The following is a 7,893-nucleotide window of genomic DNA, read 5'->3' as shown; positions in this document are numbered from 1 at the left end:
ACCTGGCTGTAAGTCTGAGGGATGTAGGATGCAGAGGGACTGATGGTACAGCTGAGAGAAGGATAGAAGTTAGCTGTCATCACAGCACCCTGGAGGCCATCTGGCCCCAGGAGAAATTCCATCATTTCTGCCAGAGCTCCACAAATGGGCAGAGAGCAGAGTCCAGAAGTGAACCTCCTTCACTTCTAGAAACCTAGTTCACTGGAAAGCTATTCACAAAAATCAGATTCCTTCACCCCACCCCCGCCCCACCCAAGTTTGCTGAGTATCGGTCATTGGGTAGGCACTGGGATAGGTGCTGGGGACACAGTGGTGAACCAGACAGATGTCATAGCCCCTGCCCTCCCAAATCTGGCCTTCCAGTGGCAGAGAGCAAGCCAAACCCGGAACCAAAACCGAACAAGTTAACAGACTAAGAACTACCGTAATTGCAAGCTGAAATCAGCGCTCAATAAGTAAGGGGCTCAGGTGGAGAATAACTGAGAGGGACCTAAGGAAGGACGGGTAATCAGAGGAAACCTCCAGGAGGTTGTGAAATCCACCCTGAGACCTAAAGGAAGAGGAGGAGAAGCTAGCTAAGCAAAGGAGAGTGAACACAGCAGGTGCAAAGGTCCTGGGACAGGGAAGGGTTGGAGATGTTCAAAGAGTGGAAAGAACACAGTAGGAGTGGTACAGGAGGAGCTGGGTGAGAAGGGCAGAGGATTTCACGGTGTCCCTGGGGGGGTGACATGATTTGTTCCAGATTTTTCAGAAGGCCATTTTTGCTACTATGAGGAAACTAGATCGTGAGGCTTCTGACAAATTCTTGACTTATTAACAATTTCGTGCCTCAAAAGAATTACTCCCAGGAATGGCCGCCCTATGGAGGGACTGTTAGCCAAATAGACATGCTAGAAATCTGGAAGTAGCCAACTATGTGATTTTAGGATTCACGATATCCAAGAAGGATAACACAGATTTAGGCGTGTTTTCTGATCATCAGCATGGGAGACCTCAAAAAGCATGGAGAAGTCTTGTGATTCTAAGAAGTGCATCTCAAAAAGGGAGCTCGGTTCAGAGTAGTTCCGACTGTGTCATTACAAACGACTTTCCAAAGAGAGGGAAATGGACATGGTTCCAGGGGGAGGCTGAGATGCTTGAGAGCAAGTACGTAAAAAGAAAAGAAAGTCTCCTACCGCTGGCAAATACAAGATGGGGACCTCTGAGAGTGATCTCAAGAATGCAGAGCATAATCGAAAGGGAAACGGAAAATGATGAGGGCAGGACCCAGGGGTGGGGCACAGCAGACCAAGGAGCCCTGTTCTGGGGAGCCACAGGAGCCACGCCACGAGCCACGGGGATTCCTCCTGTCCTGTATTTTCTGCATTTTCATGTGGAGGGGACACCATCAGACAGAGAGGGAGGAAACCTGCCTGACAGCCAGGACTCAGAGCACAGGAGTCCTGTTTGCCTGGCTGTCCGCAGGACCCCTGCAAGGCTGGCCCAGGTAGTCGCTTGTTAATACTTATTGAATGAAAGATATGCAAACTCTCCGGGGGTTAGGGGGGTGCCACAGACTTTCCTTGAAGAGGACTGAGTCCTGTTCTCTGGCTTCCCATCATTGATTTCAGCTGCCTAATTGGGAGCCTTGGTGGGAACCAACCTCACCTGCCTGGACAGACTTGTGAGGGGCCAAGACATGTCCTTCCTCCCTCGTAGTCGGGGTGTGGACCAGGGACCTGGCTGTGGCGGATCAGATGCCCTCGGAGGGCACACGTGGGAGTGGAGATCGTTGAGAGATTTTGCCAGCACCATCGCCCCGCACGGTACCCACCGTGCACGGCGAGGGTCTGTTCCCTTGCACCCAGCATCCCAGCCCCCTCCCCGCCTGGCTCCAACTTGTCTTTCTTTCATTAAAACTTTTCATTTCGAAGTAAGCCCAGATCCCACAGCAAGTTAAGGTGATCGTAGACCCTTCCCCAGCTGTGGCGACAGCTCTCGTGACCATGGCTCCATCCTGGGACCCTGACAATGACCTGGCCCATGGCGTGAGGCACGCTGGCTGTCTTAAAGTCTGGTTCTGAGCCTTCTTACTGGTTGCTGCTCTACACAATACCCTTCCAAAATCGTCTTTCTGTCTAAATTAGCCAGTCAGTTTTGCCACTTCGAACTAAGAATCTGGACGGGTGTGCTACCTTTGAGAGGTCACTAGGATGGGAAACATGTCTGCAGACGGCACAGCCTTGGAGGAATGCGAAGAAGGCTTCTGTGTCTGTCCCCCCCCACCCCCACCCCCCGGGTGCTTGATGGGCCCCAGGGGAGGCTGAGAAGGCCAGAAGCTGAAAAAGAAGTTGATGAGGGGCATGTCTGGACTTTATTCTGGGAGCAGTGGGAGCTGTCAAGGGGTTTCCAAGTTGGGGCTGACAAGAGCAAGGAGGCCTCCGGTTGCTGAGTGGGGGAGGGGTGGTTGGGAGCCCTGCAGCTGGGAGAAGCAAGGGGGCCAGAGCAGTGGGGGGAGGAGACAGTGCAGGAGACAGTGCAGGACTCCTTAGAGGTAGACCTGGCGTGTCTGGGATTTGGTTGGGAGGAAGGGGAGAAAGAGGACGAGGAGGGAAAGGTACAGGAAGAGGAGGAGGGGGAGGAGGGAGAGAGAAGGAGGGAGGAGGAGCAAGGAAGGGGAGGAGGGGGAGGAGGAGAAGGAGGGGGAGGAGGGGAAGCTAATCGGAAGATGACAAGGCTTTGAGTCACTGCCCAGCGACCTCGGCCCTCAGTGCAGGGATGTGGGTTGCGGGCGGCAGGGAGTGAGAGCAGCCCCCGCAGAGACTGGCCGCTGGTTCTCCGCGGTCTGGGTGAAGGGATCCTGGTGTGGTTTGGGGCTTGTTCACGAAGGGCTGTTCTTTCCCTCCCACTCAGGGCACAGCTTTGCTTTGGACAAACACCTCCCCTGGCTTGACATGTGAGTCCCCAGAGCCCGGGCTTGGCAGGACAGCTGAGGTTTCCAGGGGCTGATAATAACCCCCTTCCCCATCAAGTTTATCTCACCTGATGTTTCTGAAGACCCTCTGTGCCAGATGCTTTTCTAAGTGCGTCGCACCTTTTATCTTACGTTTAAGGCTCGTTTAAGGTTCGCTGCTCCAAGGGTAGGCACTAGGATGGTGTGCTTGGGACAGGAGTCGGCAGGTGGAGATAAATGCATCATCTTTATTCCTGAACAAAGAGGATTTCCCAGAACATGGTCTCCTAGCCACGCGGACCTGCCAGTTCATCCCTAAGGTTGAAAGATGCAGGCACCGAGGAGCCGGGCACAGCTGGTATGGGAAGGGGCTCAGTCCCCTTCTTGAAAACACACCAGTAGGGGAAGCTGATCCTCTTCTGGGGAGGGGGCAAGGTGGACAGAGAAATGTCCCCTCTACCAGGGACAGAGAAAGGAGTAATGTTTTCACAGGGAAGTTAGGAATGGTGCTTTGCTGACCAGGCGCAGACAACATTGTTGGAAGGAGCGTGTCCCAGGATCAGAAGCAAAAGCAACTGGATGTGAGGTCCTTGGGTTGAACAAAACCTTCAGAGTGGTGAGGGTGTGAGGGCACCCCAGAGGGGGTGCCTGGGTGGCTCATTCAGATAAGTGTCTACCTTTAGCTCAAGTCATGATTTCAGGGTCCTGGGATTGAGCCCCAATCAGACTCCCTGCTCAGTAAGGAGTCTCCTTCTCCCTCCACCTCTTCCTCCTCGTCCCCACTCATGCTCTCCCTCTCTCTCTAATAAATAAATAAATATATTAATTTTTAAAAAGTTCAGCACAGTAATATGAGCTATTAAGAAGGTACAATGGACAAGACTTGGCTTGACTCTGGATATGGGGGTAATGGTGGCCCCCAGTGTCATGGGGCTATTCACTGAGACGGGATTACAGAAGGGAAACAGACTGGGGAGAGAGATAAGGAGGTGGGTTTTGAGTAGTTAGAGCTGCTTATCCCCATGGGCTACCATGGGAGAGACTGGCAGGAAATGTATACTTGAACCATCAGCATGTTCACTCAGCAAATACTTATCAAACACCTAATATGTGCCAAGAGCTTTCCTAGGTGCTGGGAATGACATGGGAGAAAGATAACTGACCAGATTCCCGGCTGCATGGAATTTAGAATCTAGTTGTGGGGACAGGCATACAGCAAAAATATGTATAAGTAAGTGTATATATATATATATATATATATATATATATATATATATATATATATGTATATATATATATATATACTTATATATGTGTATTGTGTGTGTGTACATATATATGTAAATTTCTTATGAATTGACAAATTATTCTAGGAGTTATAAGAAAGCACCAGGAGGCTCAGGGAAGCAGGAGGCAACCTTGCCAAGAGGAGGGGACCCAGACAGCATATGCAAAGGCCCTGTGGTAGAGATTGGTTTCCCAAAGAGCCCAAAAAAGGCCAGAGTGGTGACAGTTGTGATCACCGATTAGAGACTCAGAGAATGAAGGTGAAGACTCAGGGAGAGTGGCTCATGTTTTGATTTTAGTCTAGGCCCCATGGAAGTCATCAACGAGTTTTTCGAAAGGAGGGAGGGGAGGCTCCAATAACTGCTCAGGTGAGAAATTCTTGCACTAGAGTGATGGCAGGGGAGGTAGAGAGTAGGAGAGATTTGAGAAGCTGTGGAGACAATAAGCCTTGGTGATTAACTGGGGTTAAGGAGAGGAGGGAGAAGGAAGAAAGCAGTGGGACTCCCATCCGAGCTGCTGGGGAGGGGTTGCTGTTCACTGAGAGAGGGTCCAGGTGGGAGCAGGTAGTATGAGGTGGTGTGACCTCCAAGGGAGGGACCAAAGAGCTGGCTGAAGATATGGGTCTGGCGTGGGGACCAGGTGTCAGGGCCATAGGTGTAATCTGGGTGTAAATCTGGGAAACGTTAGGTGACTAAAGATGTTTAAAGTCTTGGGCATGAGTTGAGAGAAACTTTAGAGTGATTGGGGAAGAAGGACCAGGACTCCCCCTGGAGACCCCAGGCTTGGAGAATAGATGGAGCGGGACCTATGGTAAAAGGGCTGAGTGGTAGTTGAAACAGTGAGTCGGGCAGGGTTGGGGGTGGTAAGATTATTTTAGTATGAGGGCTTGGGGGTTGGCCCCAAAGAAAAGGATAGAATGCCTCCAAATATTTGATGACTGACCACATGTTAGAGTGTAGACCTATTTTGTCTACACTTGCAATATGGTCTTTGGCTTCACATTGCTCAAATCCAGAGTTGGGCAGAAATGCGGAAAGGATCTAGAAAGTTCCATTCAAGGATCCACCTTTAGATGGACACTTGGAGGAGATGATCTTCCAACTCCGAATTCCATCACTCTAGTTATGTCTGAAAAAGGGGGGGAAAAAGAATTGCTTTATTGCAACATTAACTTTTTAACAAAAACGCTGGTAACTAGATCCAGCCATCGAACGTGTATCTATTGAACTTCTGCAGCAGGGGGTCTGGGGGCGGATACCTTCAGTTCCTTGTGGATGTGCTTGTTTCCCTCCTGCCCAGCAGGTGCAGGTAAGCACTCACTTCCACATCTTCCTGTTGGTCAGTGGAATGCAGCAACACGTCATTGTCCAAAAGAGAAAAGAATGAGTTTAACAACACATAAGGTCAAGAGGTGAAACAGATGGTCTCCAGCATCTAGAAAATTACTAGAAAGTGGCCTTCATCAGTAAAAGTTCCCTTTCATTAGAATAAAAAAAAAAAAATCCCGTATTTTTATGGCTGATATCACCCTCAGTGGTGAAGGTGTTTAGATGGGGTGTTTCAGGGCAGAGGAATTTACGGTACAGAGCTTCATTCATTGGCTCCCAGCGGCTCCTAGAAGCCAAGGAAGCAGCAGAAACAAAGGCAAGAGCCTATGATGCAATTAATAGTTACACTGTTTGCGCTTTCCCTGAATGGCCTCACTCCCGTTCCTTTCAGTGTGTCTTGCCCCTCTTGAAAAGTGCCACACGTTCATGATTAGCCTTTCTTCATTCCTTCATCAAATATTTACAGAGGGCGCTGGATAGATGGGGAGGGGAGGTGGTCCAGAGGAAGGGAGGGAAGCGGTGGAGAGTGTCAGCAGGTTCTTCAAGTACAAAGAACAGAAATTCAGGCAGCTGGATTGGTGAGGAAGGGAGGCTAGCGGAGGGAAGGGGAAACAGAACAGAAGGAAAAGGAGGGGGTGTAAAGAAGGGAGGGGGGATGGGCAGGAATGAGGGAAGTAGGGGGAGAGGGGGACCAGCCAGGGGGACAGATTTTCAAAAGAACAACAGCTAAGGGGGCACTGAGATAAAACCACGACAACTGTTTTAGTTGTTGTTGAAAATTCAAATGCCAGACTGTCGGGGTCAAATTCCAGAGGAGAGAGTGTTTTGCCCCATCCTTTGGGAAGGTGAGGCATGTTGATTGACACCATATTATGGGGGGGCGAGTGTTTCCTCCAAGGAAAATCAGTTGCAGGCTGGGGGAGGGGTGGAGGGGGGAGGACATGGTGAACTGGCCGGAAAGACAGGAGCTGCGGTGATCACGAATAATGTCGGCCTTCATCAGAGGACACCGAGCTTCGCGGAGATGGTAGAGGATGCGCCCAGCAGACAGAGCAGCACATCCAAAGCCATGAAGTGAGAAAGCACCAGAACTGAGGAAGGAGAAGCTTGTGGCCCCTGTGGTCACAGGAGTTACTGGCACAGGGAGGGGCAGATCAGTAAGTGGTGGTTGGGTTTTCTTTGATTGCGTTGAGATGCCACAAAAAGATCCTAAAAGAGACAGAACGATGATCCGGTGTAAATATTATTTTATTTTATTATTTTATTTTTAAAAGATTTTACTTGTTTACCTGACAGAGTGAGACAGAGAGATAGGGGAAGTCAGCATAGGGAATGGGAGAAGGAGAAGCAGGCTTCCCGCTGAGCAGGGAGCCTGATGTGGGGCTCCCTCCCAGGACCCTGGGATCATGACCTGAGCTTGAGCCAGAAGGAAGCAGATCCTTAACCAACTGAGGCAGCCAGGCGCCCCTGCAGTTCATTTTAAAAGATCACCAGGCTGGAGGGTAGAGAATACATGAGAGAGTAAGCTCTCCTTGTGGGCCCTTGGTCAGGGCAGGGTTGTGGCTGAGAATGGAGCGTGGACCACAGAGGGGAGGAAAAGCTTCCTCAACCCTCTTCGGTTCATGAGTGGAGTGTGCAAATGAAACTTACAAAAGACAGATTAAGAGGAGAAAAGTATACAAATTTTATTTTTAATTTTACATATACAGAACTTTCACAGAAAATTAAAAACCCAAAGAAGTGGCCAGACTTGGGAGCTTATGTTCCTTTTTCCCCCGCAAAGAGTTTATTTATTTATTTGACAGACAGAGATCACAAGTAGGCAGAGAGGCAGGCAGAGAGAGGAGGAAGCAGGATCCCCACTGAGCAGAGAGCCTGATGAAGGCAGAGGCTGTAATCCATTGAGCCACCTAGGTGCCCCCTTATGTACCATTTTAACAAAAGGCATTAAATTACAGAAAAGAGCCCAAAGAAGAGGGGGTTTCTGGGGGCAGCAAATTGTGGGAAGGTAAATATATGGGGGAACCAATGTCAGACAGGGTTATTTGCATAAGCAAACCTTACATCTCCATCTCCATCTCTGACAATAGTCCAGTCCCATCTCCATCTCTGATGATAGGGTTGCTCTTCCCATCCTGGTACAAGAGAAGCCTAGGATTCCTTCCCTAGGGGAGTGTCTGCCCTGTCTTCAGGCAGATGCTGGAGAACAGAGAGCCCTTCCTATGGTCACTTTATCTCAATTGCCTTCAGTCCAAAATTATCCTTCTGCCAAGGTAGCATATTTTAGGATGGCACCTTCTGATCCCCTCCAAAGGCACGGGACCAAGATCAGGCAAGAGGTCGGGG

The 7,893-nt window shown here is 49.9% G+C and overlaps 1 long non-coding RNA gene across 1 annotated transcript; it reads left to right on the top strand.

Moving 5' to 3' along the window:
• The first annotated feature begins 3,799 nt into the window (after positions 1–3,799).
• LOC125098720 (uncharacterized) lies at positions 3,800–5,448 on the top strand. Its single transcript, XR_007126930.1, has 3 exons — positions 3,800–3,921; positions 4,051–4,163; positions 4,524–5,448. It is a non-coding gene; the product is annotated as an uncharacterized LOC125098720 (long non-coding RNA).
• Positions 5,449–7,893: the final 2,445 nt, after the last annotated feature.

The sequence above is a fragment of the Lutra lutra genome, chromosome 4 (assembly GCF_902655055.1).
Source record: "Lutra lutra chromosome 4, mLutLut1.2, whole genome shotgun sequence".
Lineage (NCBI taxonomy): Eukaryota > Metazoa > Chordata > Mammalia > Carnivora > Mustelidae > Lutra > Lutra lutra.
The sequence above is the reverse complement of the archived record's forward strand: the minus strand, read 5'-3'. Positions and strand labels throughout refer to the sequence as shown.